At 45.1% G+C, this 24000-nt stretch overlaps 1 protein-coding gene across 2 annotated transcripts in view; it reads right to left on the bottom strand.

Annotated features, from left to right (window-relative positions):
• The window catches only part of sorcs2 (sortilin-related VPS10 domain containing receptor 2), a 230121-nt gene that overhangs the window by 181205 nt on the left and 24916 nt on the right, over positions 1-24000 (bottom strand). The window lies entirely within an intron of this gene.

A 24000-nucleotide genomic window follows, 5' to 3' on the forward strand; every position in this document is an offset into this window, starting at 1 on the left:
CAGACCAGTGGGGCTGCCTGGGGACTTCTGTCAACTCTAGTTGGTATTCCAGCAGCACCCACTAGAGGGTGTATAGGAGACTGGGTGTGTTTCATGGAACACTGTATGAGCACCATCTATAAGTGCTATGATTTTTACTTTAATGTGCTGAAGTGTGTCTGTAGAGTGTGGTGATCTGGGCAACACCTGCTCTAACGATCCCTCAGTAGAGTGTGGTGATCTGGGCAACACCTGCTCCAGCAATCCCTCAGTAGAGTGTGGTGACCTGCCAACACCTGCTCTAACGATTCCTCAGTAGAGTGTGGTGATCTGGGCAACACCTGCTCTAACGATTCCTCAGTAGAGTGTGGTGATCTGGGCAACACCTGCTCTAACGATCCCTCAGTAGAGTGTGGTGATCTGGGCAACACCTGCTCTAACGATCCCTCAGCAGAGTGTGGTGATCTGGGCAACACCTGGTCCAACAATCCCTCAGTAGAGTGTGGTGACCTGCCAACACCTGCTCTAACGATTCCTCAGCAGAGTGTGGTGATCTGGGCAACACCTGCTCTAACGATCCCTCAGCAGAGTGTGGTGATCTGGGCAACACCTGCAAGCTTTAAATGGCTGTATGGTCAAGCCCCAGTCCAACACTTCCTCCTGGCTATTGAGCTCCACTTTTACAGTCAGTACACCCAGAGGAACAACTTTCTCTGCTGAATGAGTTTTGAGATGAACATAAGATGTGCTTTGCTGTCTCTAATTGAAAGCTTGCCATTACTGAAACAGTCGAGCCAGTGTCCAACTCCATTTTGGTGCTCAGTGAATTAATCTCAGCGGTGATCCAGGTCTTTGTTTACCTCCTCCAGGCATATGGTAGGACTGCAGGCGCTCTTTCAGCATCACTGCTGAACCTTTTTCATCTGTGCAGTATTTCACGCTCTTCTCTCAGCCCTGTGATGCATATTTTCTTTCATGCTATTCTTGGGCTCGTCACTGTGACAAAATCTCTGGATATGTCCCATTTTTCCGAATTTCCAACACTGATGTGGAGTGTCCACCATGACCACAACGTTAGGTGTGTACCATGTGCTTTTGCTCTGGGGGGCGTATGTGTGTCTCCCTCGTTTACAGCCGTACCCCGTCGTGCATTTAACGCATTTCATATGCTGCTGATCTCTGCTGCTCCTCTGAGCCCACTGGCATACGCCCCCATTTGCCTGGCACTTGCTCGACTGTGTTTGTGAAACAAACAGAACGTGCTCCACCACTAGCAGCAGTCCGGCGCATAAACGACCTGTGACATCATTACCTTCAGCGGCTGGTTTATCTGGAGCTGTGCAACTATGCAGCAGCCTACACTCCCGTCCATCCTGCACACTCTTGCTCAGTTGCATGCGTGGTGAAGAACTGCTCAAGCTCTTCCACATGTGCTCGGGTCTTCTGCTGAGCTTTCACATGCATCCAGCTTGTGTGGTGTTTACCAGGTCAGCTGCTAACAGTACATTTACTGGTGAAGGAGGGCAGAGCCAGACCACACCAGTCAGCAAATGTTACTAATCACATACACCACGTGGATGCTCAGTACTCACTGGGAGGATGTAGTGTGAAGCAGAGACACGGAGGTCAGCACTGGGGGGTGATGGGGTGAAACTGAAGAAGAGGGACTCACAGGCCAAAGGAGAGCGCTGACTGATACAGGCATGCTGGGAAAGACCAAGGAACGCAAGGAGCGGACGAAGGTACTGACCTTCTCAACCCAGCCGCTAACTGAGCTGAGCTGTCAGACGGGGGCGGAGAGAGAGAGATTGAGGCAGAATGAGAGAGCACACAAACAGGAGGACAGAGGAGGAGAGAAAGAACAGTGAGACTGAGAGACAGAGGGAAAGAGAGCAGAGAATGTGTGCTTAAGCTTGAAGAGTGAAATTAGCACCGAACCTGGGCTCTTTAGGACCCCAGCAAAGTGTGCAGGACTAGAGTATTTACAGAGTGCAGGAGTGGAGTATTTACAGAGTGCAGGAGTGGAGTATTTACAGAGTGCAGGACTAGAGTATTTATAGGGTTCAGGAGTGGAGTATTTACAGAGTGCAGGACTAGAGTATTTACAGGGTGCAGGACTAGAGTATTTACAGGGTACAGGAGTGGAGTATTTACAGAGCGCAGGACTGGAGTATTTACAGGGTTCAGGAGTGGAGTATTTACAGGGTGCAGGAGTGGAGTATTTACATAGTGCAGGACTAGAGTATTTACAGGGTTCATGAGTGGAGTATTTACAGGGTGCAGGACTGGAGTATTTACAGAGTGCAGGAGTGGAGTATTTACAGGGTTCAGGAGTAGAGTATTTACAGGGTGCAGGACTGGAGTATTTACAGAGTGCAGGAGTGGAATATTTACAGGGTGCAGGAGTGGAGTATTTACAGGGTGCAGGACTAGAGTATTCACAGGGTACAGGAGTGGAGTATTTACAGGGTGTAGGACTAGAGTATTTACAGAGTGCAGCAGTGGAGTATTTACAGAGTGCAGGACTAGAGTATTTATAGGGTTCAGGAGTGGAGTATTTACAGAGTGCAGGACTAGAGTATTTACAGGGTGCAGGACTAGAGTATTTACAGGGTACAGGAGTGGAGTATTTACAGAGCGCAGGACTGGAGTATTTACGGGGTTCAGGAGTGGAGTATTTACAGGGTGCAGGAGTAGAGTATTTACATAGTGCAGGACTAGAGTATTTACAGGGTTCAGGAGTGGAGTATTTACAGAGTGCAGGAGTGGAGTATTTACAGGGTACAGGAGTGGAGTATTTATAGCGTGCAGGACTAGAGTATTTACAGGGTACAGAAGTGCAGTATTTACAGGGTACAGTATTTACACAGTACAGGAGTGGAGTATATACAAGATACAGAAGTGTTTGTGTGTGTGTGTGTGTGTGTGTGTGTGTGTGTGTGTGTGTGTGTGTGTGTGTGTGAGTGTGTGTGTTGTTCACACATACACACATATACACATACATACACACACATACACAGATACATACAGATACATACACATGTACACACACACACACACACACACACACACACACACACACACACACACACACACACACACACCGAGAGGGGCCACAGACCTGAGATCAGCCTGGTAACTCACATAAACCCAACCACAGACCTCAGATCAGCCTGGTAACTCACATAAACTCAACCACAGACCTCAGATCAGCCTGGTAACTCACACAGACTCAAGCACAGACCTGAGATCAGCCTGCTAACTCACATAAACTCAACCACAGACCTCAGATCAGCCTGGCTCTCAGCCAGACCTGTTTTTGCACTGGAGCTCCAGTTGAAGTTCAAACTCAATGATGAAACAACTCTCCTCAAACATATATGTGACCAGAAAATTCGTTGTAATTACAGACACATTGTGAAATAAACTGCAAAGGAAGTCAAGACTAGCATTTAGTGTTTTTTTCCTGATCTAAGACAATTAGACTACAACATTTGATTGTGCTGGTCAGAGCCAATCATCCTGCACTATGTTTGATTGTGCTGGCCAGAGCCAATCAAACTGCACTGTTTAATTCCAGAGGTCATGGCAGGGTCAAAATGTCAAATGGAACTCTACAGATTAATGTTATCGAGCTAACATTAGCAAGTTAGCATTAGCAAGCTAATGTTAGTGTTGAGGGAATAGAGCTTTATCACGAGTAACTACCCTTGGACCTGTCAGTAAATTGGTCCCCATGGCAACATGTAGCACCCCAGGGCTAATCTCTTTGAGGGAGGGATGATGGTTACAGTAATATGAGCATTTACTATGAGTAGCTGAGTTTAGCAGTAGGAGATCCAAACCAAAGCATTTCTGGGGAATCAATTCATATGGATTTGGCATTGTATGTATGTGTGTGTGTGTGTGTGTGTGTGTGTGTGTGTGTGTGTGTGTGTGTGTGTGTGTGTGTGTGTGAGAGAGAGAGAGAGAGAGAGAGAGAGAGAGAGAGAGAGAGAGAGAGAGAGAGAGAGAGAGAGAGAGATAGTGAGAGTGAGTGAGTGTGTGTGTGAGTACAATAGAGAGTGAGTGAGTGAGAGAGAGATGAGATGAGATGTAATTGTGTTTTCATTCATTAATGAAAAGGTAACATGGCAGGCAGGTTAAGGAACTTAGAGCTGAATAAATCTGTCTATACATCTACTTTAATAAGAAAAATGAGAACATACACATTCTTACACACATGCACTTACGCACACACACACCAACCAAGGCCTTCACTCAGTCAAGTATCTGAAGAAGGCTTTGTGCTCGTATGTGTCACAGACTGAATTCACTCACATCATAGATGTTTACTGATCCATTTCTTTGCATTTGTTTTGTTGTCTCTGAACCAGGACAGACATGAAAAACAAGTTTCATTAACAAACCTACTGAGAAATCAGCCCATAAAAAACCTTTTCATTGAGAAAACTGTCTAATACAATCTCAACCATCCACTCACAAAACGACACAATATCGGAGTCTAACTGCTCCAATTACCTAACAGACAGAGACAGAGAGGGACAGTGAGACCGAGATAAGTGTGTGTGTGTGTGTGTGTGTGTGTGTGTGTGTGTGTGTGTGTGTGTGTGTGTGTGTGTGTGTGTGTGTGTGTGTGTGTGTGTTTTGACATACGGTAGGCAGGAGCACAGCAGTGTTCTAGTACTAAAACTAGAGTGTTATATCAGAGCAGATGAGCTGAAGCAAACACCAAACCCTGATGTGACATAACGACAGTGTTACAGATCAGGAAGAGATCACTCTGACCCCGGAGTCCGGCCGTCTCACTCTGACGCCGGAGTCCGGCCGTCTCACTCTGACCCCGGAGTCCGGCCGTCTCACTCTGACGCCGGAGTCCGGCCGTCTCACTCTGACGCCGGAGTCCGGCCGTCTCACTCTGACCCCGGAGTCCGGCCGTCTCACTCTGACGCCGGAGTCCGGCCGTCTCACTCTGACGCCGGAGTCCGGCCGTCTCACTCTGACCCCGGAGTCCGGCCGTCTCACTCTGACGCCGGAGTCCGGCCGTCTCACTCTGACGCCGGAGTCCGGCCGTCTCACTCTGATCCTGGGCCCCACAACTCACCCTCAGTCTGGCAAACACACATACACTTACAAGACCACAGAGCAATTGCAGAAACTGTAAAGCGAGAAGTGGCAGTGATGCTCAGTGGCAAAGGTGCTGACTAGTAATCAGAAGGTTGCCAGTTCCAGTCCCACCATTGCCAAGCTCTCTCTGTTGGGCCCCTGAGCAAGACCCCTAATCCTGAACCATATTCAGTCATAACTGTAATGGTGTCTAATAGTGTCATGTAATTGTAAAAGCATCTGCTAAATGCTGTAAATGAGAAAGAAGACAGTTGGCTATGCTGACAGACAGACAGGAGTTCTCAGGGTGTCTGACTCTGTCATGATTGTGAGCACCCTCAGGCTGCATATGTTAATCTCATATGAACTTCACTTCAATGTGGCCACAAGGACAAAGCAGCCAAACAGGACTAGATGTTATTACAAACTCCAGAATGGGTTCTGGATTTGGGGTCCAGCTGTCTCTCAGTCCTCCTATGTTTCTGATACAATCCTTCCTCCTCATTCTCACCTCTTTTACAATGCTTTTTTTCTATTTTCCTATCCTTCAACACACCTCTCCTTCATCTAACCAGGTTGTGGGGATAGATAGTCTCTAACACAACCCTGCATAGTCGACCTGTAACACAACCCTGTGTAGTCATTCTGTAACACGGCCCTGTGTAGTCGACCTGTAACACAACCCTGTGTAGTCTGTCTGTAATACAAGTTGTGTAGTCATTCTGTAACACGGTCCTGCGTAGTCATTCTGTAACACAACCCTGCGTAGTAATTCTGTAAAATGGCCCTGCGTAGTCATTCTGTAACACGGCCCTACGTAGTCATTCTGTAAAACAGCCTGGCTGTTCCACATTTTGCCCTTAAAGATTCGTCAGTAGTGTTAGGAGCATGCTAGTGGCTTCTGTCCTGACGCACACAGCTGGGTGGGCTGGAGTGAATTATGAACTACACACCAAAAAAGAGGACGAGAGTGAGAGAGATAGCTCAAGAAGAAAGAGAGTGGGAGAGAGAAAGAGGGAGGGATTGAAGGAGGGAGGGTGGGAGAGGGGAAGAGGCAGATGGAGAGAGAGGGGGGAAAGAAAGGGAGAGAGAGAGAGGGGGTAGAGGAAGAGAGAGAGAGCGAGAGAGAGAGAGAAAGAGAGAGAGAGCTGCCTGGGGCCTTTCTACACAGGGAGCATCTGCTACTACTGACAACAGCAGCACTGAGACACTGAGAGACAATAAACCAACTAACCTTCAATAGAACAGTAGAAACACAGAGGGGAGAGAATGAGAGAGAGAGAGAGAGAGAGAGAGAGAGAGAGAGAGAGAGAGGGAGCGAGAGAGAGAGAGAGAGAGAGAGAGAGAGAGAGAGAGCGCATATGGAGGATGTGTGGTGAAGAGAAAACTGTCTTCAGGAATTACAGCCACAGTTACCAGTTACTAAAGTCACACATCATTCACTAAGAAAGAAAACTGATGATTGTGGTTTTGCTTATAACATTTTGTCTCTCTCTCTCACACACACACACACACACACACACAGACACACACACACACAGACACACAGACATACACTCACACACACATACACACACAGACACACAGACACACACACACACAGACACACACACACACACTCACACACAGACACACACAGACACACACACACACAGACACACACTCACACACACATACACACACAGACACACACACACACACACACACACACAGACACACACTCACACACACATACACACACAGACACACACACACACACACACACACACAGACACACACACACACACTCACACACAGACACACACAGACACACACACACACACACAGACACACACAGACACACTCACACACACACCAGTCTTCTGCCTACACAGCAGTCTAGCACCACTTCCAGTCAAGGCCACTTCCAGCGACAGAGTTAAGACATTTAGGGACAATAGTACCAGTAGATTTAGGGACACTAATACCAGCACATTTAGGGACACTAATCCCAGCACATTTAGGGACAATAGTAGCAGCACATTTAGGGACAATAGTAGCAGCACATTTAGGGACACTAATCCTGGTACATTTAGGGATACTAATCCCAGCACATTTAGAAACACTAATCCCAGTACATTTAAGGACACTAATCCCAGTACATTTAGGGACACTAATCCCAGTACATTTAGGGACACTAACCCCAGCACATTTAGGGACACTAATCCCAGCACATTTAGGGACACTAATACCAGCACATTTAGGGACACTAATCCCAGCACATTTAGGGGCACTAATCCCAGCACATTTAGGGACACTAATACCAGCACATTTAGGGACACTAATCCCAGCACATTTAGGGACACTAATCCCAGCACATTTAGGGACACTAATCCCAGCACATTTAGGGACACTAATACCAGCACATTTAGGGACACTAATACCAGCACATTTAGGGACACATCCCTGTCTACTATCATACTGGACTAAGCTCTCATCTTTCAAGTAACAACACTTGTGAATGGACTTTATATCCTAACTTGGCATTACTCTAGAATATCTGGACACCCAGAGAACCAGATGCCCCACACTCTGAAGTGAAAGTAAACGTGGTCTGATATCAGGGAGGTAATGTGAGATGAGAGAGAGGGAGTCTGGATAAGCAGACAGACGAAGGAGGAAGGACAGAGAAAGCCATTTCATTAGCTGACTGCATTATTAATTGCCTCCATCAAGACTGGGAGCACTCAGGCATAACTGGAAGAGGGTATCCACGGAGTTGTGTGGGGAGACAGACAGACAGGAAGTAGAGACAGAGACAGGTGAGGAGGAAAGAGGGACAGAAGAGAGAGAGGAGGAGGGAGAGAGAGAGAGAGAGAGAGAGAGAGAGAGAGAGAGAGAGAGAGAAAGCAGAGAGCAAGAGAGAGAGAGCGAGAGAGAGGGAGAGAGAAACCATAGTTACAAAACCATCAGAGAATCCTTTTCTATACGGGATTACTAACAAGATTCCCCTCACTGACCAACACAGCAAAACGGAATAGAGAACTGACTGCAAACAGACAACCTGTAGGTTAGCAGGACAGGTTATACAGAATCACCATAAGATCAGAGAAACAGACAACCTGTAGGTTAGCAGGACAGGTTATACAGAATCACCATAAGATCAGAGAAACAGACAACCTGTAGGTTAGCAGGACAGGTTATACAGAATCACCATAAGATCAGAGAAACAGACAACCTGTAGGTTAGCAGGACAGGTTATACAGAATCACCATAAGATCAGAGAAACAGACAACCTGTAGGTTAGCAGGACAGGTTATACAGAATCACCATAAGATCAGAGAAACAGACAACCTGTAGGTTAGCAGGACAGGTTATACAGAATCACCATAAGATCAGAGAAACAGACAACCTGTAGGTTAGCAGGACAGGTTATACAGAATCACCATAAGATCAGAGAAACAGACAACCTGTAGGTTAGCAGGACAGGTTATACAGAATCACCATAAGATCAGAGAAACAGACAACGCAACTCATTCATCTGTTTTGATATACAAAAATCCTTCATTTCCTTACCTCTCTTTATTGTTTATGTCATTGTTTTGGCTCATGCTGGTTTTGACTTTGTTTTTGTTTCGTTCTTTGATTTAATGTGTATCCTTCATAAACAACTTTTATTCATTTGTATGTTAATGATAACTGTACTTACAACCCTATTGCTTTGGCCACATAGATGTTTTACCCTGTCATTCCAATACAGAACATTCACCTTGATTAAATTTGAGTGAATTGAAAGAGGGAGAGAGGGAAGGAGAGAGAGAAAGAGAGAGAGAGAGAGAGAGAGAGAGAGAGCAGAAATATTGAACAAGCCAGAGATGTACAGAGTGAGGAGACGGTACGGAGCATCAGAGAGGAGGTGAGGTGAGGAGAAGGTAAATGTTCTCCATTTCAGCGATGCTGCTTCCTGTACCGAACTACAGAGGGTCAGACAGCTAAAGCTCTTACTGCAGACATCAGACTCTCTGTTGTCCCCAGCTCCGATTCTTTTGTTTAAGGCTCTTCAAACACATTAAGCTTTTCAATATTTTACCAGTATGCAGAAATATTTGACACAATGTGGCAAAAATTTGAATTCAGAATGCAGATAATAATAGAAAAAGACTAAAACCTTTTTCTCTGTTTAAACACATTAGAACCTCCTCGTCCTGACATTCTCTGACGCTTGAAGCCTTTGATATTAACACTGACAGCCTCAGTAGGACCTTCTACTACAGTGCTGTAGGAAAAGCCCCATCCACCCACTGGCCACACCTCCACACACAGTGCTCCTCCCACACAGCTGGAAAGGTGCAGACAGCCTTACAGGCTCTGGAGACCACTGCCAACACCACGATAACAATGTAAGTGGGCGAAAAGAAAGATTAATATACTGGAGTTTTACGGGGAAAACAACTTCTCACTACTGCTAGTTTACCAAAGAACTGAGCCAAGAACTGAGTGTAAATAATTGAAGACAATGGACCGCTAGTTGATGTAATTGCGTATAATGAGTTCATTAATTCAGAGTATTCAGCTTGTAAGTCATTTACTCAGAGTATTTGAATATAATCATCTCCCTCACTCAACCCCCCGCTCAGTCTCTCTGTCACTGTCTGATCTCCTGATACCTTTTTAATCTCCTACAGCAGGAGGCTTTAACTACCCATGAGCACCTCAGCGAGAGGAAGACCCTGTCCCTCACACTCAACCCCAGACCCCACCCCACACTCCCTCCATCCCTCTCAGAGACTAATTTAGCCTCTGTGTGTGTGTGTGTGTGTGCATCCCTTAATTGATTTCCTCGTTGCTGTGGTTCAAATACTGAGGGTGTCTGAATGCTCATTTTGGTCTTAATTAATGATCTCCTCATTAGTGCCCATCTCATGAGGACAGCGGTAGGGGAGGGGCAGAGGATTGACAGGTGCTGGGCTCTGTAGCCACACGCAGGGCAGGGAGGACATTTCCACGGTGATAATGAACAGCAGTAGTGCTGGTGCTTCATGCCTCCAACACAGCAATTGGAGCCAGGAGCCAAAAGCCCAGTGCTTCTTATAGTCCCAACACACTGTAAACCCACTGTGAGGAAACTGACTGCCTTCAGCCATTTCACTTTATTAACTCAAATATTTAAGCATAAATGTTTCCTAAATGGAGTATGAATACAGATATTTATTAACCTGACCTCTGACCCTACATATACACCACAGCTGTATTTCTGGAAGGTTCCCTGGTGCAAACTGATGGTGGTGGTAGAAATGGAGTAATTTGCAGTGGAAGTTCTGAACCTGTCTGATAACACACTGTTCTGAACCTGTCTGATAACACACTCTGTTCTGAACCTGTCTGATAACACACTCTGTTCTGAACCTGTCTGATAACACACTCTGTTCTGAACCTGTCTGATAGCACACTCTGTTCTGAACCTGTTTGATAACACTCTGTGTTACACGCTATGAATGATGTCTATATTTATGTGGTCAGTGGTGATGGTGGAGGAGGTGGTTTTAGCAGCTAGGTTTCAATATTCAATACTCTGTCTGTCTTTTCCACATAAAACACACACACACACACACATGCACACACACACACACACACACACACACACACACACACCTTTCTGACAGACAGCCAGGGAACATAGCTGTGTAAATTTTTAACTGAATAACTCTACATCTTCCCTGACACTCCTTTTCTGCAGATGTAGAAAATCAAACACTTCAAGGCCAGTCCGTGACTCCTGCCCCATCAGGAAACACGGCAGTACAGTCCTGGAGATTTACCGTCCTGCACAGTTCATCTCCAGTCCTGCTCTTGGAGCTATACTGCTCAGCGCAATTTCATTCCAACACTAACTTAACACGTTTACTTGTAATACTACCACACTATTAAATGCCTTAATTAACACAACAACCTGACACCAACACAGCCAGTTTCAGTTCCTGCTCCCTCAAGCAGTTTGACTTTAAACAGCAGTGAGGAATCAAGATCATGTTAAAAGTGCCATGGCCTCCCCAGCATGAGTTTCTCCTATTGATCAGACACTCCTCTAGATTGGCTAGCCCTCCAGATCAGACACTCCTCTAGATTAGCCAGACTGGCCTTCATGTCCTCACAAACTCCACTAGGAGTGTGTCAGTTGTGTGTTCTTTTGTGTGTTTTTCTGTTGTGTTCTGTTGTATGTTCTTCTGCTGTGTGTTCTTCTGTTGTGTTCTGCTGTGTGTTCGTCTGTTGTGTTCTGCTGTGTGTTCTTCTGCTGTGTTCTGCTGTGTGTTCTTCTGCTGTGTTCTTCTGTTGTGTGTTCTTCTGTTGTGCTCTGCTGTGTGTTCTTCTGCTGTGTGTTCTTCTGTTGTATGTTCTTCTGTTGTGTGTTCCGTTGTATGTTCTTCTGCTGTATGTTCTTCTGTTGTATGTTCTTCTGTTGTATGTTCTTCTGTTGTGTGTTCCGTTGTATGTTCTTCTGCTGTATGTTCTTCTGTTGTGTTCTGTTGTGTGTTCTGCTGTATGTTCTTCTGCTGCGTGTTCTTCTGCTGTGTGTTCTTCTGTTGTGTTCTGTTGTGTGTTCTTCTGCTGTGTGTTCTTCTGTTGTGTGTTCTGTTGTATGTTCTTCTGCTGTATGTTCTTCTGTTGTATTCTGTTGTATGTTCTTCTGCTGTGTGTTCTTCTGCTGTGTGTTCTTCTGTTGTATGTTCTTCTGCTGTATGTTCTTCTGCTTTGTGTTCTGCTGTATGTTCTTCTGTTGTGTTTTCTTCTGTTGTGTTCTGCTGTGTGTTCTTCTGCTGTGTTCTTCTGTTGTATGTTCTTCTGTTGTGTGTTCTTCTGCTGTGTGTTCTTCTGCTGTATGTTCTTCTGCTGTGTTCTGTTGTGTGTTCTTCTGCTGTGTGTTTTTCTGCTGTGTGTTCTTCTGTTGTGTGTTTTGTTGTGTGTTCTTCTGTTGTGTTCTGCTGTGTGTTCTTCTGCTGTGTGTTCTTCTGTTGTGTGTTCTGTTTTATATTCTTCTTCTGTGTGTTCTTCTGTTGTGTTCTGTTGTGTTCTTCTGCTGTGTATTCTTCTGTTGTGTTCTGTTGTATGTTCTTCTGCTGTATGTTCTTCTGTTGTGTTCTGTTGTGTGTTCTTCTGCTGTGTGTTCTGCTGTGTGTTCTTCTGCTGTATGTTCTTCTGCTGTGTGTTCTTCTGCTGTATGTTCTTCTGTTGTGTTGTTGTGTGTTCTTCTGCTGTGTGTTCTTCTGCTGTGTGTCCTTCTGTTGTATGTTCTTCTGCTGTGTTCTGTTGTGTGTTCTTCTGCTGTGTTCTTCTGTTGTATGTTCTTCTGTTGTATGTTCTTCTGCTGTATGTTCTTCTGCTTTGTGTTCTGCTGTATGTTCTTCTGCTGCGTGTTCTTCTGCTGTGTGTTCTTCTGTTGTGTGTTCTGTTGTATGTTCTTCTTCTGTGTGTTCTTCTGTTGTGTTGTTCTGCTGTGTGTTCTTCTGTTGTGTTCTGTTGTATGTTCTTCTGCTGTATGTTCTTCTGCTTTGTGTTTTCTTCTGTTGTGTGTTTTGTTGTGTATTCTTCTGTTGTGTTCTGTTGTATGTTCTTCTGCTGTGTGTTCTTCTGCTGTGTTCTTCTGTTGTATGTTCTTCTGTTGTGTGTTCTTCTGTTGTGCTCTGCTGTGTGTTCTTCTGCTGTGTGTTCTTCTGTTGTATGTTCTTCTGTTGTGTGTTCCGTTGTATGTTCTTCTGCTGTGTGTTCTTCTGTTGTGTTCTGTTGTGTGTTCGTCTGTTGTGTGTTCTGTTGTGTGTTCTGCTGTATGTTCTTCTGCTGTGTGTTCTTCTGTTGTGTTCTGTTGTGTGTTCTGCTGTATGTTCTTCTGCTGCGTGTTCTTCTGCTGTGTTCTTCTGTTGTGTTCTGTTGTGTGTTCTTCTGCTGTGTGTTCTTCTGTTGTGTGTTCTGTTGTATGTTCTTCTGCTGTATGTTCTTCTGTTGTATTCTGTTGTATGTTCTTCTGCTGTGTGTTCTTCTGCTGTGTGTTCTTCTGTTGTATGTTCTTCTGCTTTGTGTTCTGCTGTATGTTCTTCTGTTGTGTTTTCTTCTGTTGTGTTCTGCTGTGTGTTCTTCTGCTGTGTTCTTCTGTTGTATGTTCTTCTGTTGTGTGTTCTTCTGCTGTGTGTTCTTCTGCTGTATGTTCTTCTGCTGTGTTCTGTTGTGTGTTCTTCTGCTGTGTGTTTTTCTGCTGTGTGTTCTTCTGTTGTGTGTTTTGTTGTATGTTCTTCTGTTGTGTTCTGCTGTGTCTTCTTCTGCTGTGTGTTCTTCTGTTGTGTTCTGCTGTGTGTTTTTCTGCTGTGTGTTCTTCTGTTGTGTGTTTTGTTGTGTGTTCTTCTGTTGTGTTCTGCTGTGTGTTCTTCTGCTGTGTGTTCTTCTGTTGTGTGTTCTGTTTTATATTCTTCTTCTGTGTGTTCTTCTGTTGTGTTCTGTTGTGTTCTTCTGCTGTGTATTCTTCTGTTGTGTTCTGTTGTATGTTCTTCTGCTGTATGTTCTTCTGTTGTGTTCTGTTGTGTGTTCTTCTGCTGTGTGTTCTGCTGTGTGTTCTTCTGCTGTATGTTCTTCTGCTGTGTGTTCTTCTGCTGTATGTTCTTCTGTTGTGTTGTTGTGTGTTCTTCTGCTGTGTGTTCTTCTGCTGTGTGTCCTTCTGTTGTATGTTCTTCTGCTGTGTTCTGTTGTGTGTTCTTCTGCTGTGTTCTTCTGTTGTATGTTCTTCTGTTGTATGTTCTTCTGCTGTATGTTCTTCTGCTTTGTGTTCTGCTGTATGTTCTTCTGCTGTGTTCTTCTGCTGTGTGTTCTTCTGTTGTGTGGTCTGTTGTATGTTCTTCTTCTGTGTGTTCTTCTGTTGTGTTGTTCTGCTGTGTGTTCTTCTGTTGTGTTCTGTTGTATGTTCTTCTGCTGTATGTTCTTCTGCTTTGTGTTTTCTTCTGTTGTGTGTTTTGTTGTGTGTTCTTCTGCTGTGTTCTTCTGTTGTGTTCTTCTGCTGTGTTCTTCTGTTGTATGTTCTTTTGTTGTATGTTCTTCTGCTTTGTGTTCTGCTGTATGTTCTTCTGTTGTGTTTTCTTGTGTTGTGTGTTTTGTTGTGTGTTCTGCTGTATGTTCTTCTGCTGCATGTTCTTCTGCTGTGTGTTCTTCTGTTGTGTGTTCTGTTGTATGTTCTTCTTCTGTGTGTTCTTCTGTTGTGTTCTGTTGTATGTTCTTCTGCTGTATGTTCTTCTGTTGTGTTTTCTTCTGTTGTGTGTTTTGTTGTGTTTTCTTCTGTTGTGTTCTGTTGTGTGTTCTTCTGCTGTGTGTTCTTCTGTTGTGTGTTCTGTTGTATGTTCTTCTGTGTTTTCTTCTGTTGTGTTCTGTTGTGTTGTTCTGCTGTGTGTTCTTCTGTTGTGTTCTGTTATGTGTTCTTCTGTTGTGTGTTCTTCTGCTGTATGTTCTTCTGCTGTGTGTTCTTCTGCTGTATGTTCTTCTGCTTTGTGTTCTGCTGTATGTTCTTCTGTTGTGTTTTCTTCCATTGTGTGTTTTGTTGTGTGTTCTTCTGCTGTTTTACCTCTTCAGAGGATAATATTTTGTATTCAACCCAAGGTCTCAAGAGGCAGCGGTGTAGGTATTTGTGTTTTTAGAGCATCCAAAAATAATCATTAATAATGTACAGTGTGTATTGAGGATGTGTCTGACACAGAGAGGTTAGGGAGAACTGCTCTCTATTCATGTGTGTTATTACACACTCCTAATGAACCTGGAACGCCCGCCTTCCCAATTCACCAGGGGCCACCTGGGACGCCCGCCTTCCCAATTCACCAGGGGCCACCTGGAAGGCCTGCCTTCCGATTCACCATGGATTTCTCTCCTGCCTTTCTATAAGGCTTCTACACAACAACCAAAATATATTTCTTTGAATTATCACCATTTCTGCAGCTTACACAGTCTGACTCTACCAGTGTACGCCCTCTCTTCCATCTTAATCCTGTTGGGTATTTTCTTTCTTTCTCTCTCTCTCTCTCTCTCTCTCTCTCTCTCTCTCTCTCTCTCTCTCTCTCTCTCTCTCTCTCTCCCGCATAACTGTCTTTTCCAAGTTCTTCTCAAGAATTCTAGTTCAAGGTTCTCAACTTCAACAGCGGGAGGAAGAAATAAATAATTCTTTAAAAAACACACCTTACTTGTGGCTCTTGCCACAAGTGCTGAAACTTTAATTCCAACTTTAATTCCACGCCCTGGCCCTTCTATCCTGGGAGCTGGGGCCAGATTACAGCAGCTCTCTGAAGGGAGGAAGTGTAAATTTGTGGTGTAGCACATGCCCAGCGATGAGAGCCGAGTGAAACAAAAGTCACAAACACACAACAGAAAGCGTCCTCAGACAAATAAATCCCACAGGAACCACTGCACATCCACCTGTGTTCCCAGAGGACAAAATGGATTGTTACATGGTTGTTGAACAGCAGAAGCTCTCCTGTAGGTAATCAGTCACTGAATGCTAACTAATGGCTCCAGCTAATAAAATAGCCATTAGTGTCCCACCAACACATATCCACATGTCAGGGGAGACACTGCACAGAGTGAGTCGATGTGTGTGTGTGTGTGTGGCAAAGGGATACACAGTTATCTGAGCTACAGAGCGATGGAGAGACCAGTCAACAGCCTGCTAAAAACTCCAATAAATGTGTGTGAGTAGGCTCAAAGTGAAGAGTTTAGAAGACACACACACACACACACACACACACACACACACACACACACACACAGGGAGTATGCAGTCTTATCGCTGCCATGGTGACCATCAAGGAGGGAAAAAAGAGTTTCTTCTGACACACACTTCAGAGACATTTAGAGCCTGTGCCCACACACACACTTCACAGACATTTAGAGCCTGTGCCCACACATACACTTCACAGACATTTAGAGCCAGTGCCTGCACACACACTTCACAGACATTTAGAGCCTGTGCCCACACACACACTTCACAGACATTTAGAGCCTGTGCCTGCACACACACTTCACAGACATTTAGAGCCTGTGCCCACACACACACTTCACAGACATTTAGAGCCTGTGCCCACACACACACACTTCACAGACATTTAGAGCCTGTGCTCACACACACACTTCACAGACATTTAGAGCCTGTGCCCACACACACACTTCAGAGACATTTAGAGAAGCCTGTGCCTACACACACACTTCACAGACATTTAGAGCCTGTGCCTGCACACACACTTCAGACATTTAGAGCCTGTGCCTGCACACACACTTCACAGACATTTAGAGCCTGTGCCCACACACACACTTCACAGACATTTAGAGCCTGTGCCCACACACACACTTCACAGACATTTAGAGCCTGTGCCCACACACACACTTCAGAGACATTTAGAGAAGCCTGTGCCTACACACACACTTCACAGACATTTAGAGCCTGTGCCTGCACACACACTTCAGACATTTAGAGCCTGTGCCTGCACACACACTTCACAGACATTTAGAGCCTGTGCCCACACACACACTTCAGAGACATTTAGAGCCTGTGCCTGCACACACACTTCACAGACATTTAGAGCCTGTGCCCACACACACACACTTCAGAGACATTTAGAGAAGCCTGTGCCTGCACACACACTTCAGAGACATTTAGAGCCTGTGCCTGCACACACACTTCACAGACATTTAGAGCCTGTGCCCACACACACACACTTCACAGACATTTAGAGCCTGTGCCCACACACACACTTCAGAGACATTTAGAGGAGCCTGTGCCTGCACACACACTTCACAGACATTTAGAGGAGCCTGTGCCCACACACACACTTCACAGACATTTAGAGCCTGTGCCCACACACACACTTCACAGACATTTAGAGGAGCCTGTGCCCACACACACACTTCACAGACATTTAGAGGAGCCTGTGCCTGCACACACACTTCACCATGCCAAGGTCACAGACAGGCAGAACAAGACCCAGCCACACAAACACCATCCACATGCCAGAGAACAGGCTTCATCTGGTGAAGTTTGTAATGCACATCATAAAACACACACACTCAGCCAACACACACTCAGCCAGTGCCTGTCACATAATGCAGTAGAGAAACTTTCTAAATCACAGCACAGTGCCTAATGTATCTGTTTACACATATTACAAACTGCCAACTGTTTTGTTGACATAGGTTCTATATGCACACACACATTACTCCTTTGATTTTACATCTGGGGTTTTCCCACTCTGGTTGTTTCAAGTACTGGTGTCTTTGCAATTTCTTTCTCTCTCTCTCTCTCTGTGTGTGTGTGTGTGTGTGTGTGTGTGTGTGTAATTTTGTGCATTTATTTGCACAATATGGCAAGGCAAACACAGAGGCAGGTAATCATACTAGAACCTTTAATAATAGTTCATCATAATATAACCTTTAATGATAGAATCAGGTCATCATAATAGAACCTTTAATGATAGGTCATCAAAGGACATCATAATGGAACCTTTAAAAATTGGTCACCATAATAGAACCTTTAATAATGTGTCATCATAATAGAACCTTTAATAATAGGTTAATAGAATAATAGAATCAGGTCTTCCTAATAGGTACAGAAGCTTTAATCTGATCGTTTAAGGTGGCTCAGTTCCCATTTTAACAGAGTGAACGTGAGGAGGAGGTAGTGAGGGGCCCAGTACTGTACAGGACGCTGGTGCTCGTCAGAGATGGTGGAATAGAACAGACAGGAGCAGCAGGTATTTCCTCAGTCATATCACCACGGAGAACCACATCAGCCCACCTTGCTGCCTTCAGAGTTGAACAACCTTGATTCACGTTCCCACACAAGGCCCAGAGACAGGCTTGACGATCGTAGCACACTCGCAGCTCAGTGTCTGCTTGTCTGGAGCGGAGTGAGTTTCAGTAGTGACACGGGAGACTTCTTCACTCTGGCTCTTCTAAACAGGATGAAACTGATCTCCAGAAATCAGCCGAACCAAGTGAAGCTCCAAGTGTCAAGGAAAGAACACAAACCATGAGACCTAAAAGCACAACTTAAAGATACAAAGATCACCAGTAAAGAAAGGGTTAAAAAGACAAATGATGTACTAATATTCATATATTTTAGAATCGATTTTAGGATTCTTTCACTAGTTTCTAAATGCCTTCGTGGTTTGACTCCATTGTATCTCAGTGATATGATTATCATGTATGTTCCTCTAAGACTCTCAGAGCATGCCGGACATTCATGCTGGACGTACATTCCGGACATAAAAGCTGGACATACACTCTGGAAATACACGCCGGACATACACCCTGGACACGCATGCCAGACATACACGATACAGTGATATAGGTGGTGAGAGGTGAGAGGTGTAGTCTGAGAGGTGTAGTCTGAGAGGTGTAGTCTGAGAGGTGTAGTCTGAGGGATGTGGTCTGAGAGGTGTAGTCTGAGAGGTGTAGTCTGAGGGATGTGGTCTGAGAGGTGTAGTCTGAGAGGTGTGGTCTGAGAGGTGTAGTCTGAGAGGTGTAGTCTGAGGGATGTGGTCTGAGAGGTGTGGTCTGAGAGGTGTAGTCTGAGAGGTGTAGTCTGAGAGGTGTAGTCTGAGAGGTGTGGTCTTAGAGGTGTAGTCTGAGAGGTGTAGTCTGAGAGGTGTAGTCTGAGAGGTGTAGTCTGAGGGAAGTGGTCTGAGAGGTGTAGTCTGAGAGGTGTAGTCTGAGGGATGTGGTCTGAGAGATAAGAGGCGTAGGGGTGAGGTGTGTGGCCTACTGGTACCATTTAGCTTTTACTGAGGCATTTTATCATGTTCTCTTTCATTTCTTGCATTCTGTTGATTTAATTTTTATTTATTTTTAGATCCTCTTGTAATGCTTTATTTTATTGGTTCTGTAACCTTAGAACATTATTCTTTTTTATTAATTTTCTATTTCAAGTTTATGTTGTATTTATCTTTTAGTTTGCCTCTAACACACTTTGAATTGCTGTTCAGTACAAAAGGTGCCATATAAATAAATATTATGATTATGTGATTATATTGCAGGCAGTTTAATGTAAATGAAGACTTGAGCTTCCAGCCTGTGGTCAAACACTCACCACAATGTGTTTATGCACACACACACACACACACACACACACACAGTTCACAGCTGCAGTTCTAACAGGAAAAAACAACGTTGCCAAGTTATTTATTGTCACTATTAATGAACAGTGTCATCAGGTCTTAACCAGGGCAACTGCAACTCCCTGTAGTGCAGGATTAATTAGTCTCAACCTGCCAGAGGTTCTGTGATACCATCCGGATCTGGTTGAGGTGTGAAATTTAGGAGGACCAATGGCAGACAGCAAGAAAGAACGAGAACAAGGAAGTCTGGTCACTGAGGCCGTTTGATTGGCCTAAACCCAGTCTGCAGACACTGTCATCTGGAAAAGCATGTAGGGTGTAGGGTGTTGGGTTAGGGTGTAGGGTGTAGGCTTAGGGTTAGGGTGTAGGATGTAGGGTGTAGGATGTAGGGTGTAAGTTTAGGGTATAGGGTTAGGGTGTAGGGTTAGGGTGTAGGATGTAGGGTGTAAGGTTAGTGTGTAGGGTGTAGGGTGTAAAGTTAGGGTTAGGGTGTAAGGGTTAGGGATAGGGTGTAGGATGTAGGGTGTAAGGTTAGGCTTAGGGTGTAGGATGTAGGGTGTAAGGTTAGGGTATAGGGTTAGGGTGTAGGGTTAGGGTGTAGGATGTAGGGTGTAAGTTTAGGGTATAGGGTTAGGGTGTAGGGTTAGGGTGTAGGATGTAGGGTGTAAGGTTAGTGTGTAGGGTGTAGGGTGTAAAGTTAGGGTTAGGGTGTAAGGGTTAGGGTTAGGGTGTAGGATGTAGGGTGTAAGGTTAGGGTGTAGGGTGTAGGGTTAGGGTGTAAGGTTAGGCTTAGGGTGTAGGATGTAGGGTGTAAGGTTAGGGTATAGGGTTAGGGTGTAGGGTTAGGGTGTAGGATGTAGGGTGTAAGGTTAGTGTGTAGGGTGTAGGGTGTAAAGTTAGGGTTAGGGTGTAAGGGTTAGGGTTAGGGTGTAGGATGTAGGGTGTAAGGTTAGGGTGTAGGGTGTAGGGTTAGGGTGTAAGGTTAGGCTTAGGGTGTAGGATGTAGGGTGTAAGGTTAGGGTATAGGGTTAGGGTGTAGGATGTAGGGTGTAGGATGTAGGGTTAGGGTGTAGGATGTAAGGTGTAAGGTTAGGATGTAGGGTGTAGGGTTAGGGTGTAGGATGTAGGGTGTAAGGGTAGGGTTAGGTTGTAGGGTTAGGGTGTAAGGTTAGGGTATAGGATGTAGGTTGTAGAGTGTAGGGTTAAGATGTAGCTTGTAGGGTGTAGGGTTAGGATGTAGGGCGTAGGTTGTAGGTTATTGATAAGATTAGGATATCTTTAGAGGTTTAGAGGTTGATGACTCACTACAGACAACCTGAACAAGAGTCTGAATACTGAATAGACTGTGTGCGTGCGTGTGTGTGTGTGTGTATGTGTGTGTTTAAAAGTGAATCTCATACCCACAGTTTTGCCATTCTTTGGATTATGTGCCGAAGCCTTTTAGACTAAAACACACCCACACACAAACCCATCCACACACCCACACACACAACAGTCTGCACATATAACTGAAAGGCAGAGACATGAAGCCAAGGCCCTGAGGAAGAGAGTACACACATCCTTCATTCTTAAACTTTCAGACTACGTCGGTCCTCCTGCTGTTGTTGAGTTTTGGGAATGACACACTAGAGATGAAGGCAGGAGCAGAACTCCCTCCTGAAAGAAGACAATCACAAAACAACGACACCATTCACTCAGCTTTCAACAATAACCTCAAAATGGCCAAAATTTGAATTTTAAAACAGAGTTGCTACACACACACACACACACACACACACGCACACGCTCATGCACACGCACACATACACACACGCGCACACATGCACCCACACACAAACACACACACACCCCTCTAGGAAAGCTATTCTCCTCGTCAGTAGATTAATGGCTGGCTGTTAATTAGCTGGGTGCACCTGGGCATGTGGCTATACAGGGGCAAGAGAGTAATTTAGCTCAAGTGACACTAATGGAGTCTGATATCAACCTTAAATGGAAGTCTCTCTTCTTCTTCCTCTCTCTCTCTCTCTCTCTCTCTCTCTCTCTCCCCCTCTCCCTCTCTCTCTCTCTCTCTCTCTCTCTCTCTCTCTCACCCACCCACCTACACCCTTATGGATAAATACACACAAATTACAGATAAGCACACCTTCCACCTAACATACACACACACACACAGTTACTGACACTTCCTAAAACATACACACTTCCCCAACCCATGCTCTTTAGAACTGCCAGACACACTCACACACACACATGCACACATACACACACATATTCATGTACTTGCTTGCACACACACATTCGTGCAAACATGCACGCACTCGCACACACAAGTACACATATGCATACACTAGTACGCACATGCACACACTCACGTGCACACAGATGCACATACGAACACACTCATGCACACATACACACTTTCCAATGGTCAAGCAAACAGTCATTTTTAAATAAATATCTGTCTTATCTGAAAAGCAGTGTTTGGACCACAGAACACCAGCTGCCCTCCCCTCTACACTCCTTCTATCTTCTCTTGCTCTCTCACTCTTTCACTCTCTTCTTTTCTATTTTATCGGAAACATTCTCAGGCTATTTCACAGCTTTTCAGTCAGGCACACTGGAGACGCCTAAACCAAGTCCCCATTTATATGCAGGTGTTGTGAATTCCAGCACAACACGGCTTCCATACTCCCACAACCACGCAGTGACTGTGGAAACCAGGCAGGACCCAAACAGACCACGAGCCGGCATTCGACCTGGCACTCACTCCACACCAATCCCAGGAAAGATGTGCCATGACACGCCCCCATGACCAAGCCCCGCCCTCATCCTCACATCCCCAGCCCACATCACTCTACCCGACAGGTGGACAGAGCTGGGTTTCTACTGTCATGCAACATCGTGTACTGTAACCTTACTGTAACCTCAGGACTGTTAGCACCACTGGAGTGTAACACACCTGAGCCAGATTAACACACCTGAGCCAGTTTAACACACCTGATACAGATTAACACACACCTGTTCCAGATTAACAAACCTGGTCCAGTTTAACACACCTGATCCAGTGTAATGCACTGGTCCAGATTTACACACTTGATCCAGATTAACACACTTGATCCAATTTAACACACCTGATCCAGATTAATACACTTGATCCAGTGTGTGGGGACTGAAGCTGTTCTAGTGCTAAATTGGACCACAAACCTACTACAGCCTCCGTAAACCGAAGCAGTACCTTTGCTCCCCGTCTGAACAGAAAAGCGTGATGAGAGCTTCCCAGAGTTGGAGTTGGCAACGGATAACCTGGGAGGACATGGATACAGAACCCATTAGGGCACATGGATACAGAACCCAGGAGGACACACGGATACAGAACCCGGGAGGACACACGGTTACAGAAACCGGAAAGACACACGGATACAGAAACCGGGAAGACACATGGATACAGAACCTGGGAGGCCACACGATGAAATCCTGTAGCCCCAGTAGTGTCTGAAACATCATCTCCAAGCCTTTCCCACAGATTTAGAGGTTTTTACATTTGGAGGTAAATATTCAACTCTGTGATGCCAGCTGGTAAACACGGAGGTGGATCCATGAGGATGAAGTCAAACACATGCCATACCCTGGTCTCCAGAGACCTGCGCTGCTCTCCAGACCTGCCCTGTTGTTTTAAGACCTGCCTTGTATTCCATAGATCTGCTCTGGTCTATGCAGACCTTCCATGATCTGTGAATACCTGATGTAGTCTATACAGGCACACTAACCCACTGGAAAGTTGCTAAACAAACAGGTCTGAATGAGGTGTGCAAAGCAGATTTTAACCTAAAAGAACTAGAAGGTTGGTCTTCTTTAAGAACCAAATACACACAGTTCAGGACATGACAGCATCAGGAAGGACTAATGCTGATCTAAAGACTAAATTTGTGCTTGCTCCTTATCAGTTTAAATATATACACTGTTAGGTGCTTGCAGTATAATGTGCAATCGCTCTAATTGTGTCAGAGGAAATATTTGAAATAAACTCTGCTGTAAGAAATCTCCAGGAGTAGGAGGTTACCGCTCCAATCTGTAGGAGCAGGGGAGGAACGTTACCGCTCCGATCCGTAGGAGCAGGGAAGGAACGTTACCGCTCTGATCTGCAGGAGCAGGGGAGGAACGTTACCGCTCTGATCTGCAGGTTATCTTGAGGTGAAGTGCTAAGCCATCCCACTAGCAGCAAGGTTAAAATGAAACTGTGCGGGGTGGATTTTCACAGTGGGAGAGGCCTTACCTGTCTGAGGAAGAACACCCCAAAAGTTTAGAGTCGAAGAAAAGAAGTAAGAACAACACATTTAGAGAAGAAAGCAGCTTAGCTCTAGAACATTCCACAAGAAAAGCTCCAAAGTGAGATTTTAGAGAAAACCCTTTTTTTTTTTTCTTATTTTTGGTTCTTTTTTGTTCTTTTATCCTCTGCAGTCAGAACACACATACACACACACACCCCCACATTCAAACCCACACTCACACCCACAGTCACACACACACTCACACACACACACACACTCACACACACACACACACACACACACACACACTCACACACACACACACACACACACACACACACACACTACTGTACATCCCACAGGCCTGCATGTCTCACACACACACGAACACACACACAAGAATAGAAACCAAGGTTCAAGCTTGAACCATCCTCACCTACACCCTCACCCTCACCCACACCCACACCCATACCCTCACTTACACCCTCACCCTCACCCAGACCCATACCCTCACATACACCCTCAGCTACACCCACTCT

The sequence above is a fragment of the Electrophorus electricus genome, chromosome 13, assembly GCF_041902795.1.
Source record: "Electrophorus electricus isolate QZ-2024a chromosome 13, ASM4190279v1, whole genome shotgun sequence".
Classification (NCBI taxonomy): Eukaryota; Metazoa; Chordata; class Actinopteri; order Gymnotiformes; family Gymnotidae; genus Electrophorus; species Electrophorus electricus.